This window comes from Orcinus orca, chromosome 17 (genome assembly GCF_937001465.1).
Source record: "Orcinus orca chromosome 17, mOrcOrc1.1, whole genome shotgun sequence".
In the NCBI taxonomy this organism is placed as follows: Eukaryota; Metazoa; Chordata; class Mammalia; order Artiodactyla; family Delphinidae; genus Orcinus; species Orcinus orca.
Genome location: NC_064575.1, coordinates 7,889,813 through 7,915,935, shown reverse-complemented (window position 1 = coordinate 7,915,935; position 26,123 = coordinate 7,889,813). Strand labels below are relative to the sequence as shown.

At 47.3% G+C, this 26,123-nt stretch overlaps 1 long non-coding RNA gene across 1 annotated transcript in view; it reads right to left on the bottom strand.

The window, feature by feature from the left end:
- Positions 1 to 23,880, bottom strand: part of LOC117203316 (uncharacterized) — an 83,887-nt gene extending 60,007 nt beyond the window's left edge. Inside the window, exon 1 of the long non-coding RNA XR_007472950.1 lies at positions 23,563 to 23,880. This is a non-coding gene — a long non-coding RNA (uncharacterized LOC117203316). The remainder of the gene's footprint in view (positions 1 to 23,562) is intronic.
- Positions 23,881 to 26,123: the final 2,243 nt, after the last annotated feature.

The following is a 26,123-nucleotide window of genomic DNA, read 5'->3' as shown; positions in this document are numbered from 1 at the left end:
TCCCAATAAAATTCACGGTGGCAGCCAAGATGCACTGTGGGACCGGTCACACATCTTACAACAACCTGGGAGGTAAATTCACTGTGATGCCCATCTTGCAGATGCTCACACAGCTTAAGAGAAGTTAAGTAACTTGCCCAAGGAAGTGGTAGAATCAGGATTTGAACCAAGGGGTGGGACCCCAGAGCCTGCACTGCATAATCGCTCTACGCCAGACAGTCACTGGGACACCAGGACAGGAAGAGCCTCAGAGCCAAGCGTGAGGTTGGTGCCCTGCCAGCAGCACAAGCAGCTGGGCTCACAGGAAGGGTGGGAAGACCCTGGGAGAAGAGAGCTAGGTGATGGAGAGAACATTCTGGAAAGAAAAAGCAGCAAATGTATAGGCCCGTGTGTGTGTGTGTGTGTGTGTGTGCGCGCGCGCGCACACATGCGCACATACGTGAAAGAGAGAGAGGGACTTTGCAAGCCATACTAAAGAATCTGAACTTTTTCCTAAGGGCCATGGGAAGTCATTGAAAGACTATAGGCAGATTAATGAGATGATCAGATCTGTTTGTTTGAAATGCTGCCCTGGCCGCAGCGTGGAATATGGATTGGACAGCAGTGAAGGGCGTGTTGGGATAATCCAAGTGAGAAATGATGGCCAGGTCTGAGAGGGAGCCGTGGGCGTAGAAGGGAGGTGACTTCTGCACAGGAAGCAGAATCAGCAGAGCTTGGTAACTGACCGGCCACGGGGAGGTGTGTGCGTGCCAGGGAAGGATGGAGGAAGGGGGGAGGATGTCTTCTGATGGAGCTGCAGGTTGTGGAGGAAGATCAGGTTTAGAGGTGCTCACTAGGCATGTAGACACACAGATTGCAAGCTCAGGACCAAGATCTCGTCTGAAGATACAGAGCGAGGAGCCGTCGATACGCACACAGCAACTGAACCTGGGGAGCTGGCGAGCGTGGCCGAGATGTTACTGACACCCCATTTCTTTACCTTGGCTTTTTTGGGTTCTTGTAGAAAGGCCCATCCTCCCCCACTGGAATAGAAGCTACATGAGGGCAGGGACATTTTATTGTCTTGTTCTCCACTTGTTCCACAGTACGTGGCATTTGAAATGTAGGCAATGTTCCATAAATATTGTGGAATAAAAGAACTGAAGGATAACCCTTTCTAATATAAGGTTCTAAAAATAATACAGGCAGGCAGTTTTTAAAGTTTTAAAGCACACAAAATAATTTTAAATTTAAATTCTCCTTCCACCCTCACCCCTCAAACGTGCTATGTTAAGACCAGGAAATGAGCGTACGGAGAGTCCATCATGACCCCAGCTTTGGTCAGCTGCCATGCACCCTCCTACAGCATCAAGGTTTATATTTACCTTCTGTCTTTAACTATGTTTGGGTCCTTCTTGCTTTGTCAATTTAGGTTAACTCTAAATTTCAAAACAACATCAATTATACTACTGTTACTGTAAAAATATCACCCACTGCAGCATCGAGTGATGTGACGGTGCTCGTAGAAAAGTCAGTGCAGCCATTGGACTGTCTGTCACTCAGCTCACACTGCCCAGAGGAGAGTGTGCCCCACGTCAAGATCAAAGGCAGATGTGGAGAAAGGGAACTGCCGTGCACTGTTGGTGGGAATGTAAATTGGTGCAGACACTGTGGAAAACAGTATGGAGGTGCCTCAAAAAGGTGCCTCAAACAGAACTACTCTATGATCCAACAATTTCACTACTGAGCGTTTACCTGAAGAAAACGAAAACACTAATTCAAAAGGATATCTGCACCCCATGTTCATTGCAGGATTATTTACAATAGCCAAGATATGGAAGCAACTTGTCTATCAATAGATGAATAAAGAAAATTATATATATATATACACATATATGATACATATCTTTCTCACAATTTCTATTATCTTTCTTTTTTTGGATTCACGGAAGACACAGGCACCCGTCTTATCAGGAAAATCTTCCAGGTTCTTAATCACATAATGTGTGTAATGTAAGTACCTATCGTATTAAAGGCCTTCTTTATTGGGCCCTCTGCTGTCCTATACTCATTTGGATCAACTGCTTTCTAAGACTGCCGCACAGCTGTCATCCGGGATTCTTTTTCATTATGCTCCTGGGTTTGTTCCACTGTTTCTCAGATTCTCATTTTTCTCTTGGAGACTTTTTTGTCTCAGTCTTGTATTACTCTGTCTCAGCCACACTAGCACTCTCTCTGACTGCCGAAAATACCAGAAAGTTCCTATTTTACAGTCTCTGCCCGGGCTCTTGCTCTGTGTTTAATGCTCCCTCCCCTACCTCAGATCCTTACAAAACTCGGTCCTTTATCTGATTTAAGTCAGCTTCAAATGTTGCCCTCCTCACCGAGCATCCCTCTGCTACCATACCGTCAAAAAAATAAACAGACAAAAACAACCTCCCAGTCACTCGCTAGTAAAACAACTTCTTTTATTTTCAACATAGCACTCTCATTTCCTGATATTTTCTAGTTTTATTCACTGACTTATTTTCTTTTCTTCCCCATTAAAATGTCGGGCCCAAGAGAGCAGGAGTTTTTTCTGTCTTTTCTACCTGTAAACCCTAGCCCCTAGAGCAGTGAGAGAAGTGTAGGAGAAGCCCAGGAAACAGGCTGAAAGAGATTTCAGAAGGCCACATTCATACTGAACACCCAAATTTCTTCTACTCTATCCTCTGACACGACAGAAGAGGGGTCAGGCTCTTAGGATATCTCTTCTGAAATCTTGCTAACCTGTGACGAAAAGCTCTCATATGGAAGAGGAGCTATAAATTGGTACAACAAGATGCTAAAGGACTGAGGGAGATGCTTAAGGAAAAATAGATGATTGTCCTTTAGCTAATTTACCAGGCTTTGCCTAATTGAAATGGTATGTAAGCTAAAAGAGAGAGAGAACTTGTTAAGTTCTGCTGTTAGAAATACAGAAGACTGGACACTTCAAATATTCTTTCACTGTGAAGCACAGAGACTGCAATATTAAATGAGTTGATTAATAAGGGAAATGCCCAGAAACATAAAGTGAGATAAAACAAAACAAAATAAGCCATGAGCAAAAAAGTAAGAAAACTCAGGAGCCGGGGCTGCTCAGGAAATAAATGCCAATGCCAGGATTCTACAGCAGGGATTAACAAACCATAGCACATGGGCCAACCACCTGTTTTTGTAAATAAATTTTACTGGCAGATGGCCATGCCCATTCATTTATGTATCGCCCATGGCTGCTTCTGTGCTACAACAGCAGAGCTGAGTAGTTGCAGCAGAGACTATATGGCCTGCAAGCTTTTAAAATATTTACTCTGATCCTTTAAGAAAGCCCTTAATGGTTGTTCAGGGAAATGGGGTCTTTGGACCTATACAAAGTTGGGAGAGGAACCCAAGAGTCATTGAAGCTTGAACCTTCAAAGGGGCTTACTCTCCAGGAAAAGGGTGGGCTAGAAAAACACACCTGCTGGCAAAACAAGTCAGAGGTAAATCTTTCTGTTTTCACCACAACAATGTTATTAATAAAAGTGATAATAATAAAGATTTTAAAATAATAATGATGATCTCCCTTGGGGATTTGTAACTATGAACCTGCTTCATATGAACCTCAGATTCAAATTTTTGCTACCCACCTAAATTTGAAAACCCCAAACAAAAAAATAAAGTGGTCCCAGTTTGACAACACTTGGCAGAAAGAAATGCAAATCCTCTCCAACGCAAAGCCTTCCTAACTCAGTCACATGAGGATTCCCACAGTTTAAGTTTGATTACATATAAGTTTTTGAAAAGAGAAAAAATTTACCAAACCACAAGGTAACTACCATCATAAGTGAGAATCGACAGAAATAACAAGCATGATTTAAACTCCCAAGAACTTCAATATTAGAATTATCAGATATAGGACATAAAAATAACTACACATGAAATGTTAAAAGAAATGAAAGATAGAAAAATGAACAAGTTTTGAAAAGGGTACCACCAAAGTGACCAAACAGATCTGACAAAGAACCAAATAGAACTTATGGAAATAAAAATAGAACTATACATAATTAAAACTATACATATATTACATATAATAATTATAATGAGATAGATACATTCATACATATATGTGTATGGGTGTGTTTGTATACACTAATGAATAGGTGAAACAACAAAATAAACATGGATGAAGAGAAGATTAGTGAACTGAAGACAGATATGAAGGAATCATTCAGAATGCAGCACAAAAAAACAAAAAAGAAACAGAAAGAGAAAGGGAGGAATAAATGAGAAGTTTTAATATACAGCCAAACAGAGTTACACAAAAGAGAACAGAAAGAATGAAAGAGAGAGAGAGACCCTGTTTGAAGAACTAATAGCTAAGAAAATGCCAGAACTAATGAAAGACATGGATCTGCAGAGACAGGAAGCATAATATATCCCAGGGAGAGTAAAAATTCTTTAAATTATCACACACGTTTGGCACATCCTGTGAAACTGTAAAACAGCAAAACCAAAGAGAAAATCTTGAAAACAACAAGAAAGGAAAAACAGATCACCTAACAAAGAATGACCGTGGTCTGACAGCAAACTTCCAGCAGAAACAATGAAGCCAGAAGACAGTGGAACCACATCTCCAGAGGCTGAAAGAAAATAACTGTCAATCTAGAATTGTGTTCTCAGAAATATTATCTTTCAAAAATGATATGAAAATAAAACCATTTTGGCAAAACAAAATCTGAGACACTTTACCATTAATAGATTCTTATCAAAGAAACTTCTAAAGGATGAACATCTAAAAGAACAAAATGTTCCTAAAAGGATGCTCTGGAACAGAACAAGAAATTCTGAGCTGAATTGCAGTGCACGGTGCCTGTCACAGGAGTGCTCAGTAAATGTCATTTCTTGATTTCCCTTTTCCCCAGAGGTTGTGCTTGGAAACTACCACCAACACTGAGACCTGATCTTAGTAGAAATGGGGGTGTTGAGGAAAGTAGAGAGGATTTTGAGGCAAGAGAAGAAAGGGAGACAAGAAAGCTGGCAAAAACAGCAATACTTTGTGGGAGTTAGAAGGAATGTCTAATAGATGTTTTATTATGTTTTTGCAGTGTGGGATGGATTGTGAATTCTTCTTCCTGTATTCCCACAATACCTTCAGTAAAGTATACATTTCTCTCAAGTGCTTTGTGGAGCCAAATTTACTTCTCAAGATAGGAGTAAGAGCCCTTCAAATGAAAAGTTAGGGCAGCACCCTAACCAAATCCAGCCTACTTCCTGATTGATTTTTACATTTTTTAATGATTGAAGGAAAAAAAGAAAGAAAGAAAGGAAAACATTTCGTGACAAGTGAAAACTAGATGAAACTCAAATTTCAGTATCCATACAATTTTATTGGCACACAGCCATGCTTGTTCATTTACATCTAGTCTACGGCTTCTTCTGTCCCATCATGGCAGAGCTCAGTGGTTGCAACAGAGATAACAGCGTAAGGGCTGAGTAAAGTGCAAGGAAAGTGGCTGGGACTGTTACTTCAGAGGAAATAATGCCTGTGTAGCAACAAGGGTCCCCCACACGCCCACTTGATACATGTGCCTCACCTCCTCCTGTAGCTTTAGCTCCTTTTTCCTTTTGCCCAAAATATTTGTCATCAGATTCTTTACAGAAAGTGTTTGCCAACCCCTGGCCTAATTGATAGTATTAACATATTTAAAGAAAAAATGTAATAATCAGAAAGGTCAGTGGGTGTTTCAAAGGAAAAAAGTCAAGAAAATGAAAGCCAGATGTTCCCAGGCAAGTACTAACTTGTGAGGTTAGCCTGACAAAGGCCCTGGGTTAGCAGACCTGGTAGGGCCTGTTGCAAAACGATGCACTGAGCTAAAATTGTGTATCAACAGCTGCTATAACACCACTTGTCAAGCAAGGCTATGTGCCAGGCATTGTGCTTCGCACCTCATATACATTATTAACGTAATACTCAGAACAAGACTATGAGTGTGGTGGGTGTTATTTCTACTTTAGTGGTAGAAAAAATATGAAGTGCAGAGAGGGGAAGTGGCTTTCCCAAGGCTATGTAGTAAGTAAGTGGATGAGTTGGAATCTTGGACCATCTGAGTCCAAAGCCCCTAAACACTAACCTATACAGTTATTAATATTCTAATATTATACCCACTAAAAAACTGTCAATTTGGTCACTACTGCCTCTGCATCTAGCCCAAAACCTAGAGCATCTTAGGTAATTAGAAATTGTTTGTTGAACAAATAAAAGACTCTGTGCTCACCCAGCAAGGTTTTTATTATAGTCTGGCTTCCTAGGAAGTTGCCTGCATGGAAAAACTACATCAAATTGAGAACTCAAGACTCCTGCCTCTTGCCAGCTCACTCTACGTCTATCAAGTCAAATAAAAATGGAGTTAACATATACATGAGTCATTTATGAAGCTGGTTAGTGGAAGTCAATCACTGATCTAGTCTTGCGTGATAACAGAATCAAGATTTTTAGCCTGCAAAGCTGTGGGGACCAAGCCCCGTTCACACATCAGCACCTGTCGACCTTCAGGGCCCCACCTGATGACAGCCTGTGTCACTGTGCATTGCTGTGAGCCCACAGCAGTCAGACTAAGAAACAAAAGACCCAAGTGGCAAGGCCACCTCGCCAGTAGGAGCAAAGCTGGGATTCAAAACCAGTTCTTTCCTGTTCTAGACCCAGTACTGTTTCCTTCTGCCATACCTTCTCTTTTGTATGACAAGATGTCTACAATCTTCCACTTTCTTTAGTGACTCAAGAAATCCATATCCATTTTAGGAAAAAATTAACATAACAAATTAGAAAAAAATTTCACATAATCCCTCTCCCAGAAATTATCTATTAATATTCTAGGTTATATTTTTCCAGATTTTTTCTTGGGCGTGCATGTTTTAACCAAAAACACAATTATACTGTTTTATAATCTGCTTTGGCCTCTAATAGAGTGTGAATATTTATGACACCCTACATACACATATAATCTTTTTTTTTTTTTTGGCGGTATGCAGGCCTCTCACTGTTGCGGCCTCTCCTGTTGTGGAGCACAGGCTCCGGATGCGCAGGCTCAGCAGCCATGGCTCACGGACCCAGCCGCTCCGCGGCACATGGGATCCTCCCAGACCGGGGCACGAACCCGTGTCCCCTGCATCGGCAGGCGGACTCTCAACCACTGCACCACCAGGAAAGCCCACATATAATCATTTTTAATGTCATGTTTTATTGTATTGATATGCTGTAATTTATTTAACCAAAATCTTACTGTTGGACAACCGAGCTTGTCCTGGTTTCTAATTTATTATCTAATGTGTCTATCTTATTCTCAGTAAGCAATTCCCCCCAGCTCCAATCCTAGTCGTCACTTGATCAATGTCTCAGAAGCTAATATTAAATTTATAATGTTATAGCAATGATCATCACGGCTCTTTGCTCCATCTTTGAGCTCAGAATCAATGCAAAGTAGACACAGTTGTTCAACATGGCAACTTTATTACAAGAAGACTGTAGTGGATACCACAGTTTAGATATGGCCACTATTGGCTCTTCCTAATGGAACACCACATCTGGACCAAAAGACAGCCCAAACCTCTGCCTTGTCGTACCCTCTGAGTTACATCAAGCACACAGCAAGCAGCAGACCCAGCTTCGCAGCTCCTGGAACCCATAATATTTGTGAGCTGGCAAATCTCTGAGAGAGGAGAAGGGCTAAGATGCCACACTCGCTTCTCACAACCTCAACAATCAGACCCAAACACGCCCTCACCCGGACTGAGGAAGGGCAGAGGAAGCACGAGGAAGAGGCCGGGAGGGTCGCCCCAGTAGAAGGAGCCCCGCACTTGATTACACACCTACGCCTCTCCAGCTGCTGCTGCGGCTTCTTCGTCTTTTCTCCTCCTCCCCCCAGATCTGAGTCGGGATGGCTCCCCACGGCTTCCCCATGTATCACATGCCTGTCGGAAGGCCACCGCCACAAAGCTACACGTTCGCTTTGGCCACGGCCACAGGCTCAGTGTGGCTGCCACCAGCCCCGCTGACTCAGCCCTGGTCAGGGTGGCCGGTCTGCAGAAGGGACTTGTTCTGCCTCGACGTGAGTCATTCTGAGTAATAACAGGAGCTGACAAACTCCGCAAGAACCTCTTTCTTCTCTCCTTGCCTCTGTCCCTTCCAGGCGGACACCAAAAGGTCCTGGCCACCTTTGGCGCTCCCAGGGCTGCAGCTCCTATGGCCACCTGCTCCCCACAGGAGGCTGCAAATCTGCCCACCCCGAATCTGTACTCCAGCTGCCCTGCCTTCCTGAGCCCGCAGGGTCAGCAGGTGAGCATCCCAGCTCTGCCTCTGGGCTGTGTGACCTTGGAAGAGGCACCTGGCTTCTCTGGACCATAGCGCCCTCCTCTGCAGAATGAGGACCACAGGCCCGGGTAGAAACGTGAAGCTGGCGTGGCAGCAGGCACCCCACAACAGGCTGCCCCGCTCCCCACCCCCCAGCGCCTCTGCTCTTCTCTGCCTGTTTGCATCTCCCCCCGCCCCCCAACTTTCCCCACATCTGTCCTGTAAGTTCAGCTTCCCCAGGAACTCTTTCCTGCCTCCAGGCTTCCTCGGGTGCCCTCCCTGTGCCCATGGCCTCCCCTGCCCTGCCTCTTTCATACCCTTTCCTCAGGGCTTGGAGATTAATCCGGGTCACCTGTCGGCAGTCCATAGGTTTTTCAGGGCGGGAAGCTTGATCCTTTGTTCCCCATTTCCTAGCCCGTTGGCTAACTCTAATGCAAGGTAAGGGGAAGGGGACAGGAGAGCCGTTCAAATCGCAGCTTCCCAGCTTCTGGAAATCTATGCAATGTCTCCCTTTTCGTGTTTATAACTCTCCAAACACAAAATCTCACCTCTTAGACTAAACGCTGCCCTCTAAGGGCCCTGGGACACAAACCACGGCCACTCAGTGGGCAGCTTCGTGGGTGCTGCTCTGCTGGTGCTGGGTCAGCGGCTCCCAGCCTGGGATCACAGAGAATCTGGTGCCGGGTGCCTGCCCTGCAGCCCCAGGCCACGTGTGCACACAATCGTACCTCTCCAGTACAAACAGCCCTGGAAGACAACACCAGTTTGTTCCAGAGAGAGAGGAATTCTGAGCAGTGGCTCTTTCCTGGATGATGGAGTACTCTTTACACTGGAAACATGGACGGTCTGAGCAGATTTATTCAAAAACATCTTCTCCCCTTGTTTCAGACTAGGGAGGGGGTTCCACGTCACCTCTGACGGGTTTGTGACAGTGATACTGGAAACATGGAGGCTTCCAAAGATATTTCTGTGCTGCTCCCCACGGGGTGCGCAAATTCCAGCATAAAACCCAGAAGTGAGAGGACACAGAAGAATGCCAAGTATATGCACAGTTTTCTGGAAGACTTGGGCATAATTTCTACCTCTGATCAGTCTCACTGTGCAGACGATTTTGCATGTAACAGAGACTTTTTTTTTTTTTTAGCTTGAATCAGGCTAAGGAGAAAAACACTGCGGCCTTTTATAAGGGAAAGTGTCTCCCCAAGGAAATAACTGAAGGCCCCAATTGCTCAACTCTTTCAAAAGAGACTGTACAAAGTTCTCCTGAAAATACCGTGGGGAATAATTCTGTGTCAGCTGGGGAATTGGCTCGATGATCTAATAGGTCTTTGCCCTTGCTCTAATTTCTATGATTCATGTGTGACTTATTTAATTGTTATCATCTATTGCAGATATATAAAAGAATGCTTTTATTCTAAAAAAAAAAAATCTAAATTCAAATCATCTTTAATATCACACCAAGTTCTTACTCCCATCAGCCTTCAGAACATTGACATATTAACTTTTTGACCTGTCTTGAACCCTCCCGCTACCTCCCAGGATACAAAAAGTACATCTGCAGAGCTGCTGGGTGTACTGGGGAGCCCTCACCCCACAGTGCATTGAAAACAAGCTTGGGAGAACTAAGGGTTAAGTGAAGTCCCCTAGGAATTCCAATCTGTTGCAGGCTGCTCATTCAGAGGCTGCCTGGGGCCTAGGTGTAACCACAGCTAGGCAAACAATGCCTAACTGCCTTATCCTCAGCAGCACTTAGCATTTATTATGGTCAGAAAACCACCTGTTACTTGGGAGAGATTCAAAAGAAGTATGGGCCATAATTAAAGCAAAAATGAATAAAAACATATTGCGAATCACTACCCAACCCCCAGGCAGATGTGTGATTTAACTGTGGGCTTGATCTATGCTATTAATCTGGAATTAAAAATAACAGACAACAAAACACAGACCCAACCAAGGCCCTGCCCTGCCCTGGGGTTTTGTTTCTTTCCAAGGCCGTGACAGTTGTGGTTAGTAACCCACTGCCAGCAGAGATGGCTGCAAACCTGAATGGTGTCTGGCAGCTGGCAGCCAATCGGAATCAAACGCACCCCTGCACCAGTGTGACTACCCATAAATGAAGTTGAAGGAGTGAGTAGGGTTTCCATCCTCCCACACTGCCGGAGGCTCTCTCACGGAGGCCTTTTAACCCTGCCCAAGTCAACAGATCTTTTACCCTAGGAGAATCACACCTGAAGTATCTCCTGGGTCCCGCCAGGAGATACTTCAGGCATCTCACTGGGGAACATCTGAAAACACACTTCTCCGACCGACCGTCAGCAGGATTGCAGTCAAACACAGAACATCGCATGGGAGGGTCAATGGCGGGGGTGGGGGGTGGGGGTGGGGGTTGGCTTCTACTTGCAGGTTCTGTTTGGCGGCTCCTGGTTTGTTTTTAAGGCTCTGATTCCACCTCTTTAAGCTCCTGTGAAATCTTCTGGTAGAACCAGGCTCTAGAGGGGGTGAAGGAAAGGGCAGAGGGGGTGTGAGGTGAAGGAGAGAGGGGCAAAGCAATTTTGTGGCACCCGGGTGTTCCTAATTTTGTATAAAACATTACTCTTAAAAGAATTCAGAACTCGGTTGACATCCAAGCAAATGTGCGAAAACTGGGAAAAGACAAGCTAGCGTTCATTTCAAAAGTTGAAAGCATCGCTTTGATTTGCAATGATCTTTAATCTACCTCTTTTACCACAAAGAAACACTGCAAAGAAAGGAGCCCCAAATGTCACGAAATGAAGCCTGCCGATGTTCTGTTGGCATATATTTTAATTCTTGAACAATTACCCTGCCATATACGTTTATTCTTGAATGTTATATACTGACACATTAAATTTTGGAGTTGAAAGAGAAAATGACACACGTAAATACACCCAAATACAGAGCCGACTTTACAGTGTAGTCTACTACTCTGCGTGAGTGTGTGTGTGTGTGTGTGTGTGTGTGTGTGTGTGCACCACAGTAAATCTGTGAAAAGTTAAAAGAATGGCTTGTTTATTGAAGTTGACTTCGAATCACCCTCAAGGACTTTGAATATACATGTTCGTGCCCTGAAAAAGTTTTGGGTTCGTCTTTTCTGGGATATGCTATCGTCTATATTTAGGATGTAATCTCTAAACTAGCAAACATAAGGGGTGCTGATGCGAATTTGTACTTGAGGGTGGCCTTTATGCGGCTGCAATCCTATTGCTGCCCTTAGATGGCTCCTCCATTGCCTTTCAAATTAATTACACACTGTCATTAATTCAAACCTGCCCAAATACGGCCCCAAACGTCTTTTCTGGATTCACCTGCATTACTCTACAAAATCCATGGCGGCCACAGATGACTCCTGGGAGCGTCACAAAGCTCGCTTCCATCTCTTTACCTCTCTGTCTCTGCTCACCCTATTTCCTCCTCTGGAAATGCCCTTCCCAACCAATTCTAGTTGAAAACTCATGCCAAGGATCATTTCCTGGATACCTTGACTATGTCGTAGTCATCACTGTATCCCCAGCACCCAATGACGTGGCAAGGGGTAAAGACTCCATAGGCATTGAATGAACGGATTTCACATCCTTTTCAAAAATTGGTGTTTTAATTAAGCTTTTTCCTATCCCTCTGCCTACTGGACCCCAGAGTTCGGTGCTGGAATTCTCTCGTGGGACTTCCCATACTGTATCTGGTATCACAGTCACTTGCCTGCCCCTCGTCCCCCAGCCCCTCCCTCCAGTCCCTCCATGGTGGTCTCCATGTCTTGCTGACTATCTGTTGAAGTATTCATCCACATGCCTTCCATGGGCCTCATACTCACTCAGTGTTTAACAACAATAATAATATCTAACTCTGCAACACTGCAGAAAATTGTACAAAGCACTTTCACATTTATTATCTCATTTTATCCCTGCAATAAGGATACAAAATAGGAAGGACCATCATTTGAAAAATAATAATGGGTAATACTTATTGAGAGCTTACTTCAGGCCAGGCATGTCAAATACATGACTTTGTTGAACCCTCACAACCCCATGAGGACAGCCCTATTTTTGTCCTCATTTTACAGAGGAAGAGCCTGTGGCCTATGTTGGCTCAGTAAAGGCCAAGGGCACCCAGCTGGGAAGTGGCAGAGCTGGGGCTGGTCCGGCTCCAGAGTCCAGGCACGTCGTCACTAGCCCCACCTGAAGCTTAGAGAGGTCGTCAGGAAAACTCAGAGCTACAAATGTCTCAGTTCTCCCACTACACTCTACTGCCCCTTCTCTCCTCTGGAAAGGACTCTGGCGACAAAAAAAAAAGAAAGAACTGAACATAGTTTGAAAGCTGAATCTGATTAGCAGGACAGTGGTTAAAAGCACTGATTCTGGAACCAGAAATCCTGGGTTCAAAGTCCAGCTCCACCACTTCCCAGGAGTGTGGCATTGGGCAAGCTGGTTATTTCCCCTGTGTCTTCTATCTCCATCTGTACAATGGGGCAGCGAAAGTATCACCCCTTAAGGGTGCTGTGAGGATTAAGTTAGTTAATACATGAAGAACAGGAGGAATGGCGCCCTGCCCCTCTCGGTGGGGCTCTGAAGCCAATGGATGGTTCCAAACGGCTTCGCTTGGCTTCCAGGATCTCTGTGTGCTAGAACCACTTCTACACCTTCAAAAGAATGACTTCCCTCCACACAGAACAGGCCCTCACATCGTAAGCCCGGTATAATGGCGTGGTGGGCACTCTAGCATCTCCGCAGCCTCGTGCGTGTACGAGAGAGCCGACCGGGGCTGGAAGTGAAGCCTCCTGCCAGGGAGACAGTCTCCTGGTCTAATGTGCCCCCAGCCCACCGCCCTGCGAGAATCCAGCCCATTAGGAAGAAACTAATGGCCACGCAGATGCTCACTTTGCCCTGGCTTCACACATGCGCCTCCAGATGGGCCTGACACTCTACACCATCCTGGTTTCCATTTGTGCGCACTTAACCCAACTAAAAGGCCCCCAGCGGTGCCGCCTGCACACACTCCCAAGCCCTCTTAGCCACCCAGCTCTCTACCTCCAGCTCTCTGCTTCTCTTTTTCCTTGTTTCCTTCTATTTCTCTGTCTCTCTGAGCTTCTCTCTCTCCACCTCTTTCCCTGTTTGAGTTTTGCTTCTGCTTTCTCTTTTTCTCTCCCTCTCTCTCTCTCTCTCTCTCTCTCACTCACACACACACACCCCCCATGACATGCTAACTGGGCTCCCAGGAGAGTGTGCCTCACCCATACAGGCAGAAGTGAACAGAGATGGTGAGAAAGGACGCACTTCACACCTGTCAATTAAGCTCAATCGCCTATTGTGTGAAAATAGCCCGGTGCCCAGGAACAGGAGCCTGGCTGGCTCAGGCCCAGCCTCGGCTGTCCCTCCAAAGTGGGCCCGGGGAACAAATGCTCTTCGTGTTCTCCGTGGGCGAGAGCATCTCCTGGAGTGTCCCAGGAGCAGGTGTGGGCCCCTCCACGGCGTGGATGCAGGGGCCAGTTCCCAGTGAGTTCACAGGACTGTATGTACTGCAGTTGGTCAGCTCTTTTTACAAAATTCCAATTACATAGCTAAAGGACAAAAATCACATAAGGAGGAAATAGGTGACATCCCGGCATTCATGTCACCGGAGTATGTCAGCTGCAAGGAAATGTCTTGGGGCTGGACTGGCCGTAATAGGAAAGAAATATGACCCAAAACAAAGGTGCCTCTATTACTATATTACTTGTGATTTAAAATGGTCTGCCAACTGGAACAGAGCCCATCGAGAGGGAAAGCTGGATGTCACCATGAGGGAAGGTGGGAATATTTTTAAGGGTAAGCTGAGATCCAAGTCTTCATCTATCATTTGATGCCCTTGACAATTATCTGAGGGCTCACAGTGTTGAAAGCATGGTACCAGCTTTCAGAGGCTGTCCCCCAGCCTCACGGAGCTTACAGTTCAGAGGAGAATAAGGACAAGTGATCAAGAAGCACCCACGTTGTGTGTGGAGTGTCGCGGACACGGGAGTCCAGGGTATGAACATGGAAAGTAAGCGGGGGCCGGGGAGGGACCAGAGTTGAGCAGGAAAGGCCTCCCAAAGGGCATGGCACAGAAGCTGAGTCCTGCCGCATGAGTAGAGTTAACGGCAGAGGGAAGGATGAAGGGTTCCAGGTGAAAGGGACAGACAGCGCCAAGGTCAGAAGGGAGAGAAGCTGGAGAGGGGGGGAAGCCAGATGACAACGGGTCTGATGGGCCCATTAAGGAATCTGGGTCTCATCCTCAGGTCAATGGGAAGTTATTACAGGGTTTTAAGTGGGGTGCAATGTGACCAGAATTGCACTTCGGACGCAGTGCTCTGACTCCGGTGGAAAGAGAAGAACCTTGGCAGCAGGAGACAGCTGTAGTGAGACACCGGAGGGCATGAAGGAATCAAGTGGCATTTAGGAGGCAAATCAATAGGGCTTGATGGCTGATTGTCTGAGAGGCTGTTAGGAGAAGGGGTCAAGGAGGACCTCTCGGCCTGTGGTGTGAAGAGTGGCACCCTTTCCTACCTCCGGGAAGATGGAGGAAGCGCAGAGTGGTCAGGAGATGATGTGTCGGTGTGGCCATGCTGACGATGCTTATGAAACGTCTGGCCCTCAGACCCTACGGTGACCCACGATCCAACTCCTGGAGTTCATGCCCTTGAGTGTGGGCAGGACCTGTGACTTCCTTCCAGCCAACAGACTATGGCAAAGGGGATGGGACATCACTGCTGTGACTACATTACGTTACGTTACAGAAGACTCTCGCTCAGCCATCTGGAACTAGAGACTGTCCTGTGGGCTTGACGCAATGAGCCGCCATGTTGGGAAAGCCCAGGTGCTGAGGAACAGGCTGTAGACACTGAGGCTGGGGGCCCCCATGGAAAGTAATTCTGCCAACACCTGAGTGAGCCTGGAACCAGATTCTTCCCTCAGCTAAGCCTCCAGATGAGATCACAGCCCAACCAACACTTTGATTTCAGCCTTGTAAGACCCTGAGTAAAGGACCCAGTTAAGCCATGCCTGGACTCCTGGCCCATGAAAACCACGAGATAATAAATGTGTGTCAGTTGAAGGCACTAATCGGAAAATAACACAGTATCTAACTGGAGACGGCGAACAAGCACTTGGATGTTTGGATCTGGACCACGAGACCGAGGTCAAGCCTGGAGATACACATTTGGCAATTGTTAACGTATAGATAGTAGCCAAAGCCATGGCAGAGTGTGCAGTGACAAGGAGAAAGTCCAGGACAGAAACTTGAGGATCCACCAATGCAGATGATAAGCAGATGAGCAGGGGTCTCAAAGGGTTCTGAGAAAGGGTGCCCAGCACGGCAGGAGAAAAACTAAGAATACGGCCGTATGAATCACAGCTGACATTTATTAAGAACTTACCACGTGCCGGGTACTGTTCTAAGTGGATAGCAAGGATTAATCCATTTAATTCTTCCAACCCTGTATGAGGCATTATCACGTTAGTACCCTCATATTACAGATGAGGCAACTGAGGTACAGACAGAAGAAGGAGCTTGCCCAAGGTCACACTGCAGACCAAGGGTTCTAACTCAGGTGGCTGCTCCCAGAGACCATGTTCTCTGTCCTCCCTCTTACGCCAAATTGACTCTTCCTGTTCTGAGGAACAGAAACTGAACGCAAACTGACTTAACCATGGGATTTACCAGTTCACCGTAACTAAAACGATGAGGGGTAGAACGTGGGACATATTTCAGGCACACCTGAGGGGAGAGAGGCAATGTCATCACTTCTCTCTCTCTCTCTCTCTCCCCCTCCTCCCTTCCACCCCTTCCTTTCTCTCTCTGTCTCTCAGCGCAGCTTCCCCTGTGTTGGCTTTATTCTCAGACACACTCTACTGACTCCATGGCAAAGAGAGCTCCAGGCAGATCCTGACTGATGTTAATCTCCACAGAACAGTTTTTCTGCCATCACTTGCCAAGCCTGAACCAATTACAGGGTCCAGGGCGATGAGTTCCCCCTCCAAATTTAGAATCAATTGAGAGATGAATGCAAGAGCCAGACAAATAGAATAACATGTCAGATTTAAAGCTGGGGAGTTGGGGGGACAGCGGCATGGGGAGGATAGAGACGTGACTTAGGTGTCTGGCAAAAAATGGGCTTTTCTAATATTGCACCTAAGAAAAAAGTTACCACCAGGTGTAGGCAAAACTGGACCAGTGGGAGATGTCCCAGCAGGGGCAGAGCCTGGGACCACAGCCTGTGCAGCCAGGCCGGCCACACGCATCATCGCGCACCTTCTCTCGGGCATAGGAGAGAAGGGAGCTGAATCTCGCAGGCCCTCTCCCAAACTCACCTGTCAGATAATTCACCTCTCCACCCACCTGTCCATCTCTCCGTCCAGCAGGGAATAATGGAAAAGGAAAAAGAAATTCAAGCACAGACCTATCAGAACGGCTAAAATTTAGAAACCTGACAAAACCAAGTGCTGATGAGGACATAGAGCAACTGGAAGAATCGTCCATTACCGATGAGAGTGCAGAATAGTACAGCCACATTGGAAGACTGTTTCTTGTGCAGCTAAATGAACTTTTACCACATGACCCAGCAATCCCACTCCCAAATAGTTAGCCAAGAGAAAGGAAAATGTACGTCCACATGAAGATCTGTACATGAATGTTTATAGAAGTTTTACTCATAGTCACCAGAAACTGGAGACCATCCAAATGTCCCATCAACTGGTGAATGACTGCACAAACTCTAGTATCTGCACAATGGATACTATTCGCCGCTGGCAACACACAACGAGGTGGGAGAATCTCACAGGCATTGCGCTAAGCAAAAGAAGCGAGTAGTGTCTCATCTGCGCGATGTCCTGAAAATGGCAAAATCATAGGCACAAGATCAGACCACTGTTGCCAGGCGCAGGGGGCGGAGGGAGGGATTAAATGCAGAGGGGGATAAGGGAACTTTCTGGGCTGATGGAAGTATTCAATACCTTGTTAATGATAGTCATTACATGACTAGATACGTTTTTGTTTTTGTTTTTTAATTTCTCGAACTGTGTGTGTAAAAAGAGTGACTACTACTGCATGTAAACGGCAACAAACCTAACCTAAAACAGAACAAGAATAAACAACAAAACACAGGGGTGTTACGCTAGTTCTCAAATTTTAACGTGTGGAGAATCGTTTGGAGAGATTATAAAACACAGAGAGCGGCGTCCCACCCAGAGTTTCTGATTCAGTGAGTCTGGGGTGGGGAATGAGAACCTGCATTCTTAACATGTTCCCAAGGGATGCTGATACCCCTGGTCCAGGGGCCACACTTCAGGAACCGCTACTTGTGAAAACCCCTCCACGTGGAAACAAGGGGCAGGAGACAAGGCTTCACTCCTAACCAGCTGTTTGAGCAGCTCGGGGCAGGTGGTGGGGTCGCTGAGGGAGACCAGCCTTTCCACAGACAGCCCCACGGGAAGACAGGGGATCTTCCAAGAGGAAAAGAGGGGGTTCTTTTTCCAAAGGTGGAGTATCAGAAGGTAAGTAGCCCCAAAACAAAGCCTACTTTGGAGATGTACCAGAGAAGCCAAAGGAAGCATTTCTACAAAAAAGGAGTGGGAAGCGCTGTCAGATGCTCAGATGGGTCAAGGAGGTAAGGACTAAGGGGATCCTGCCAGATTTCGCAGCACGGAGGCCACTGTGACCTTGGGCAGACCTCCTGTAAACGGGTGCTGGTGCTGGAGCCGGAATGCAGAGGGATGGTGAGGCCAGGTGGGACAACCGCTGCAGGAACTGACACAACTATGCAGTGAGTGGGGAGCCATAGGGACCTGTGGGGTGGGGAGGGGAGGGGAGGGAGCAAGGGGCCAGGGCACCCCACTTCTTTCTTCCCCCGGGAGATACTTAAGTGAGGAATGACGAGAGGCTGAAAGTAAAGGTGGAAGAGAATGGTCATGGAGTGAAGTCCTTAAGGAGGCAGGCCAGGGAGGGACCCCGAGCGCACAGGGGACAAGTGGCTGCGGAGAAGCACGAGCAGACGGGCACCAGCAAGGAAGACGGTGCAGATGTAGGGATGTTTGTGAGTTCCGTGGAGGGAAACTGAGCGTCTTCCCATCTGATGGCTTCGATTTGCTCTGAGGAGGAGACAACGTCAGTCAAGGGAGGCCCTAAAGCACTGGGTTGAGAATTCAGTCTCCAAAGTCAGAGTTCAAACCTGCTGCATAACACTGGGCGGAGGACGCCAGGGCTTGACCAACATCTATAAAACGGGGATAGTGATGGGACCTTCCTCAAGGTAAAGGTGCCTAGAACTGGGCCCGAAATGTAGCAAATGCTCAGCGAGCGTTTGCTTCGTGTGAGTGAGGGTCTTGAGGAATGAAGTAGAGACTTAACCGTAGACCTGCTAAGAGGTCACAGCTGTTAAAGTTTAGCTTCTACCAAAGAAGTAAAACCCTGGTGAACCCAGTGGGCCGCGGGTCCAGGCGATCTGCAGAACGTCATCCGCGACCCTGCTCAACCTCTAACAGACGTTCCACCTTGTTTGTAAAACTCTGAGAGCCAGTGTGCACACGGGAGGGCGATTCAGAAGTCCTGGGTTCTGCTGCGGCCGCAGCCACGCGCAGCTGTGGGAATGTGAGCGTTTCGGAGGCGAGGCCACTGTTGAGGTCATCTCTGAAGTTCCATCAAGACCCAACAAGCTGGTGTTTCAGAGGCTCAGAAGTGAGTCACTCGCCTACAGTTGGCACCTTCAGACGGATCCATTGTGTAAGAAACCCAGGGGGAGGGAGGGGAAGGGAGCTGGACCCGGTTAACCTGTGGAGTCCAAGGTGACTCTTCTCCCCACCCAGACCACCGGCCACTAGCCGCGGCCAGAGGTCAAGGACACTGCTTCCATCTCATACAACGGAAAAAGGGAGAGCATTTTCCCCCCAAAGCATTCCTTCTCCCACTCTGTGTGCCCGAGCTGAGCCTGCATTTCCAACGACGTTTTTTCTCCTGGAATTCCTTGAGCATGATCCAGGTGTGAGTCCCAAATTAATCACAGGAAAAGCAGAACGACTCCAGTCCCTTTGTTCCTCATCCAAAAGGTGAGGTTTTTCTGAGCTTCTGGTTTGTGTTTTTTTCTTCCTTTTCTTCCTTTATGACCTTTTACTTAGGGACTCACCGAACGGCAGTTACCATATTTCATCAGTCCTATGATGCACATTTCCCTCACATTCAACATCTGGGAAATGGAGATGCAGTTTACAGTCCACGGCACCTTAGCTTTGTGTAGTAGTTAAATTGCCCATCTGACAATCAGTGTCTTTGTTTGCATGAACTATGGAAATTGTTCTTCATTGAGTGCCTCAGCGCTGGGACTTTACGTAAATGTTTTCCACGGGTCTAACCACAGCCCTGAACGCTCGATGTGATGCCCCATATTATGAGGGAACTCGAGGAGCAGCCAGATTCAGTGACCTGCTTGAGGTCACCCGGTGCATAAATAGCAGAGCGGGATGATGCCAAGTCACCCTGCTTCCTGGAATATTCGAGCTGGATCAGAATCGTCAACCAACCACAGCCATGAACAGTGCAGGGGAGATGAACAAGGTTCACAGGAGGATTTCAACTTACACTATACTGTAATGTATGGACATATCAAGACAGCCAGGTACACAGAAATTTAGAACCAGCCGTGGCAAGAAGCAACCAGAGGACTGTTACCTTCCCTGGGTCTCTCAGTCTTGTAAACGCGGTCACAGTGACGATGACATCTACCACTCATCAAGAAGCTGCCCATCACCGGGTCTGTGCCAAGCATTTTACCATGTTGTCTTATTTATTTTCTCACAACAGCCCCCAAAAGTAGATAGCATTGTCCTCATTAGAAACTGTTGCTTAGAGTGCTTAAGTTACTCACCCAACATTACAGATCTAGCAAGTATCAGAACTGGAATTCAACTCTGCCTGGTTGGCCCTGGGGAGCACAGAACCCCTGGGCCATTCAGCCCCATGGTCAAAGGAAGTAGACAGGATGACCTCTGAGGTCCGGTCCCTAAGAGGCAGTGGTCCTGCTTTTACAAATAAGTACACAATGGCACGATGCTTAGTGATTTGGGGTTGACGGTTCCTCCGGAAGTTAAACATAGAATGACCATGCCATCCAGCAAATCCACTGCTAAGTCTATACCCAAAAGGACTGAAAGAAGGGACTCAGACGTTTTACAGTAATGTTAGCAGCATTATCCACAATAGCCAGAAAGACGGAGGTAAAGCCAAACACCCACCAACAGAGAAGTGCTTAAACAAAACGTGATATACGTGTGTGTATATAATATATATAAAGGAACATTTTTCAGCCTTAAAAAGGAACGTCGTTTGAATATATGCTACAACATGAATGAATCTTGGACGCTCTGCTAAGAGAAATAAGCCAGACAAATACTGCATGATTCCATGTATGTGAGGTACCTAGAACAGGCACGTTCACAAATCCAGAAAACAGAATCGAGATTAGCTCGGGCTGGAGGGAAGGGAGGGTGGGGAGTGACTGTTTACCGGGCACAGACCTTCTGTTTGGGATGATGGGGAGGTCCTGGTGATGCGTTGTGCAGCCGGTTGCCCAACACTGTGAATGTACTTAATGCCCCTGAACTGTGCACTTTAAAATGGTAGGTTTTATGCGGTGTAAACTCTATCACCATTTTTTAAAATCACCAAGGAAATGTATTGGTGATTAAGCATGCTACCCCAAATCCAGAGCAGGAAAACTCTTGAGACCTGTGTTCAGAGAGAAGGGACGAACCTCGTTCCCACAGTGTGTCAGGAGCAGCAGCGAGGGCGAGAGGGGAAAGGGGCACGCCTGGGAGGGGAAGATGCACAGGCAGAGGATGTGGGTTCTGCCAGGCGACGCCGGGCGCACACACACCCCGAGCATCCCGGAGCAGATGGCGAGTGCTGCCACGCCAGCAAGGAACAGCGAGGGATCTCACGTCACTGAGAAATAAACCATCCTCCTCCGGTCACACGCCCGCCTTCTCACATATCAGACAATACTGTATCCTTCCTGGAACCTGTAAATGACATCTGTGCATCCTAATTTTCACTGCAAGAAGGAAGCAGTCGACTTATGAAGTCGCTTCTCGGCCTTCAGGGGACGTGGGAGGGATCTAAAGTGTTTCCTCACATCAGATCCCCAGGGTCTGGATTACAGAGTGCTGCGCAGCCCCTGATAAATGTGCTCTGACGCGTGCTTCCTGCCAGGGGGCCGGCGGACAGGCTTTCCCGGGGGCTCCGAGAAGCTCTGTCCCCCGCAGCGAGGCTGAGGCCCCGATCCCGGTCTCTCTGGACGCGCGCCTGCCTCCTGTTGAAACAAGCTGCACCCCGATGGGATGCTTGCACGCTGTTCTTACAGAGAAGGGAATCAAGTCCCCCGTTGAGAAGAATCTGGAAGGACTCTAGGGCTCACCCGTCTGGGCTCCTATTTGCGTGGGTGTCGTGGGCGGAGATGAGGAGGCCGATGAGACCCGGCCTGTCTCATCTGGGGAGCACGGGTGCCGAGGAAGAGCCGGCACTGGTTTCAAGGGTTATCAGAAACACAAAGAAAGGAAAGTATTCTCTGAAAACGTAGCAAAAGCCCCAACTCAGGGTCAGAGGCTCATTTAATACCTCCAGTCCACTTCTGTGGGCCTGCGGAAATCTCAGAACCGCCCAGCTACCTCGGTGCAAAGCTTTACCTGCGCGCGGGCCTTTGGACCGTGCGCGCTGGGAAGTTGGCAGCGGCTCCCTCTCTGTGCCCAAGCTTCCTTGCTCCAAACAGGAGACACTGAAATAGGTGTTTTCCAAGGGTGATATATGTGCCATGTCGCCACTCATTTTGCATTTATAATTTTTAATGAGAAAGGTAATATATAACAACAATAAAATTTATGAAATGGAGACAAAGTTAATTACCTCTAATCCTATTGCCCTAACAAAGGTCGCTTAGTTTTATAGTTAAGTGTTTTAAGTCTTGCAGCATAACTGGTTCTGGAAAACACTAAAATGTTTTAGCTGTTTTTTCAGGACAAAAAAATCTTATTAGTACATTTGATTTTTTTTTTCATGGTTAAGCCCTTATACTTTCTAAACTCCAAGGCCCTGTTCTGTGTCATGATGACTCTTGTGTCCTCCACAAGTCATATGCTGAAGTACTAATTCCCAATACCTCAGAAAACTGAGTATATTTGAGGAAGAGTTTTTAAAAGAGGTAATTACGTTTTTTTTAATTACTTTATATTGGAGTATAGTTGCTTTACAATATTGTGTTAGTTTCTGCTGTACAGCAAAGTGAATCAGCTATACCTATATATATATCCCCTCTTTTTTGGATTTCCTTCCCATTGAGGTCACCACAGAGCACTGAGTGGAGTCCCCTGTGCTATACAGTACGTTCTCATTAGTTATCTATTTTATACACAGTAGTGTATATATGTCAATTCCCAAAGAGGTAATTAAGTTTTAAACGAGGTCATTAGGTTGGGATCTAATGGTGGGTGACTTTATAAGAAGAGGCGATTTGGACAGACACGCACAGAGGGAAGACCGGATGAGAACACAGGGAGAAGACGGCCATCTGCAGACAAAGGAGGGAGCCCTCAGAAGGAACCAACACTGCAGACATCTTGATCTCAAACTTCCAGCCTCCAGAACTGTGAGAAAATAAATGTCTGTCGTTTAAGCCCCCGAGACTGTGGTGATTTGTTCTAACAGCCCTAACAAAGCAATACAATGAGATATGACTCTTTCTTGGTAAACTACTGATCACACTAAATGGTCATTGACCACAAGGTCCACATAATAAAACCCAGGAAAACACACACACACACACAGACACACACACACACTATTTTAATAGCTACAGGTCTGTTACATTGTAACATGAGTGTGTTTTGCAACAATTTGTTTTGTTTTGATCCTGGAGCAGAACAGGGTCTTGCAAAGTAACCACATCCTCTCCCCCAGCTGCTTCTCCCTTCCTGCCAGCCAGCTCCACTCACATAGGTGCTTTGAGAGTGAGCCCAGCACAAGGGGTTGGGTGGGCGATCTCCCTCTATCCTGGCCTGCCTCTCCAGTCCTTTCCGAGAAGGTCTGGTGAACAGTCTGTTCATTCTGCCAAAAGGGAGACGAGAGACAGCCCCCATACGCCGCGTGCCCGCAGTGCCTTCCGAGTGGCTGTGAGCGGGAAGCCTTCTCCCGGGCTCAGACCCCCGATCAAACCTCCAGTGACTCACCAGCGGCAGGGAGAGCAGCTCCCTTGGCCTGTGCGGCCGGCTTCCCAGCAGCACTACTGTTTGCTTTGGGGTGGAAAGCTTCAGCTTCTCCTGTCCAGACCTGATCGTGGCAATGGCAGCCACACAGAGACCCGTTTACGTTGTCACCAGTACCACTATAAACACCACCACCAAAGAGAACAGAGAGGGTTGGGCTGTTTTTCTTCAGGGGAGCAGGCCGCATGGCCCTGCAATTTTGAGTCGGTGTAACTGGGAACCACCAAGAGTTGAATCGGTAAACACTCCACCCTTTCCTCATTCCTGCAACATTCTAAAGAGACAGTGAAGGTCAAAAGGGACACAGTTATCTCTGCACCAAACTGCATGAGTTTCTGAAAACAGCTGCAGCCCAGCACCCGGATGACCTCAAGGGGTAGGAAGAGTGAATAAACGTTAGATATCGAGGTGCAGAAAAGCACTTATTATGCGCAGAAGAGGACGGGGCCCGCACATCCCTGAGAAGGTCTCGTCTATCAAACGACCAGGAACGGCACCAAGAAATTGCTAAAAGGCACAGCAGCCTGAAGGAGCATCAGTACCGACGCTGCAGTTACAACCTAGTTCAGCTTTTGCCTCAACCAGACAGTTCGTCTTCTTTCTCATGGGGAACTCTCCCATGACTACTGTCACCTCCTCTCCTTAAAGATCAGCCTCTGCATTATCACTTCCTTTGCGTTGTCACCGAGGCCACGAAAGCTAAGGGAGAGAGTGACACCCGTGTGGCCCTGCCCTTGGGTGCTTCCTCCAGCCTCCCCAGGGATGTCATTTTTTGCAGGGAATTGATGAAGGGACTAGCCAGGCTTCCCACAGAGGCGCCGCTCTGGGCCAGCGCTGCCCTAAGGAAGTAGCTAACAGGGGAGACGGTCACCAAAGCCATCAAAGGGGCTCTAACCTTGGACTTGTTCAGAGTAGGTTTTAAGGACCGCAGTTTTAGGAGAAGGCATTGACCGGACAAAGGCAAGGGCTCTGTCTCTGTGGGCAACACGTTCCACACACATCACCCCACCTACTCCTCACGAGTCTGTGAAATATTCATGCCCCCATTCTGCAGATGACCCGCCTTCCTTCAGGCCTCGGTTTATGCCAGCTTCTCAGTGAAGCTTCTCCTGGCCACGCTCCCTGAAATATCCACACCAGCCCCTCCTGGAACATTTCTGGTGCCTCTTCCTGCTTTGCTTTTTCACCGTACGACTTTATCACTCTCTAACATGCTAGTTTACTTACGTCTCCTATTTAATGTCGGTCTCCCCGACTCAAATATATAATTTCTATATAATCATGTATTATAAAAGCTCCATTAGGGCAGGACCATGTCTGTTCTGTTCACAGCTGTATCCCCAGCACCCAGCACAGCACTCAGCACACAGTGCAGGCTCATTCATGTCTACTGAATGAATGAATGAATGAATAAGGCAACTGAAGTTCCGAAGTTGAACCCAGCAATACAAGCTATTAAAAGGCAGAACCAGTACTGGATCTCAAATCCTGCCCCAGCACCAGGCCTCCCTTCCTGGGAGAACGGCTAAAACTGCTACATCAGTTGCGGCCTGGGAGATGGACGACCAGACAAAATGAGGCACAATAGGACCCAAAGGGGAGCAAACACATGCTGTTCGCATTTTCTTTGAGAAAGGCTAGAAAACCAAAGGCAAGATGAAGGACCCGGGAGACAACAGAAAAGTGACAGCTGATTCCAGGCGGGCAAAAGAAGAAAAACATAGGAAGATAAGGCAAAATGAAAACAGAAACAGAGCTTGGGGTGGAGAAGCCTCCTCCATCCCTGGGGCTTTCTTTAGCAGCAGATGGAGAAAGGAAAAATTCATACAGCCTCCTGGAGAGTCAGGAGAAGAGAAAAAGAAAGAACAACCAACATGTAAGAGAGTGAACTTTGCGAGCAGCTTAAGGAAGCCCTCAGGGCTGCGATCCCGATCGGGTAGGACTGCCAGGCGTTGGGGGTGAGAAAGTTGTGGTGGGGGAGGAGGGATCCTAAATTGGGGGGTTCTCTCGGAGTGGCCTAGAGGGGGCTAGAAGCTTCACATTGAGAATGAGGCAGGTGGAACATAAGGGGGAGCTCAGCACCTCTGAACAAAACCAACCTGCACAGCCCCACTGTACAGGCCCCACCAATGAAGGGAGGTTACACTGGGCTTCAATGATGGACATTTCCAGAAACTTCAGGCTAGAATCTCCCTCTGTCCAACACCAGTGATTATAAGAAGTGGCAGACATAGTGGCTTCCCTTGGGGGATGAGCCCAGGATTCTTAAGGGAGGAGGCAACAGATTCAAAATATCATCGTGGGGCTTCCCTGGTGGCGCAGTGGTGCCTTGTTAGGAAAACACCTAACAAGGGTAAATGACGGGCAGGGGAGCACATGAGGACAGACGGGATAATGACCCGAAACTGAGAGCTGGGGACCAGGTGACACCCCAGACCAGGCCAGCTTGCTGGAAAAATCCAGCAGCCTTCCGGGAACCTGACAACTTTTGCTGGCAAGGAACTCCTGAAGGGTGGTCTCAGAAC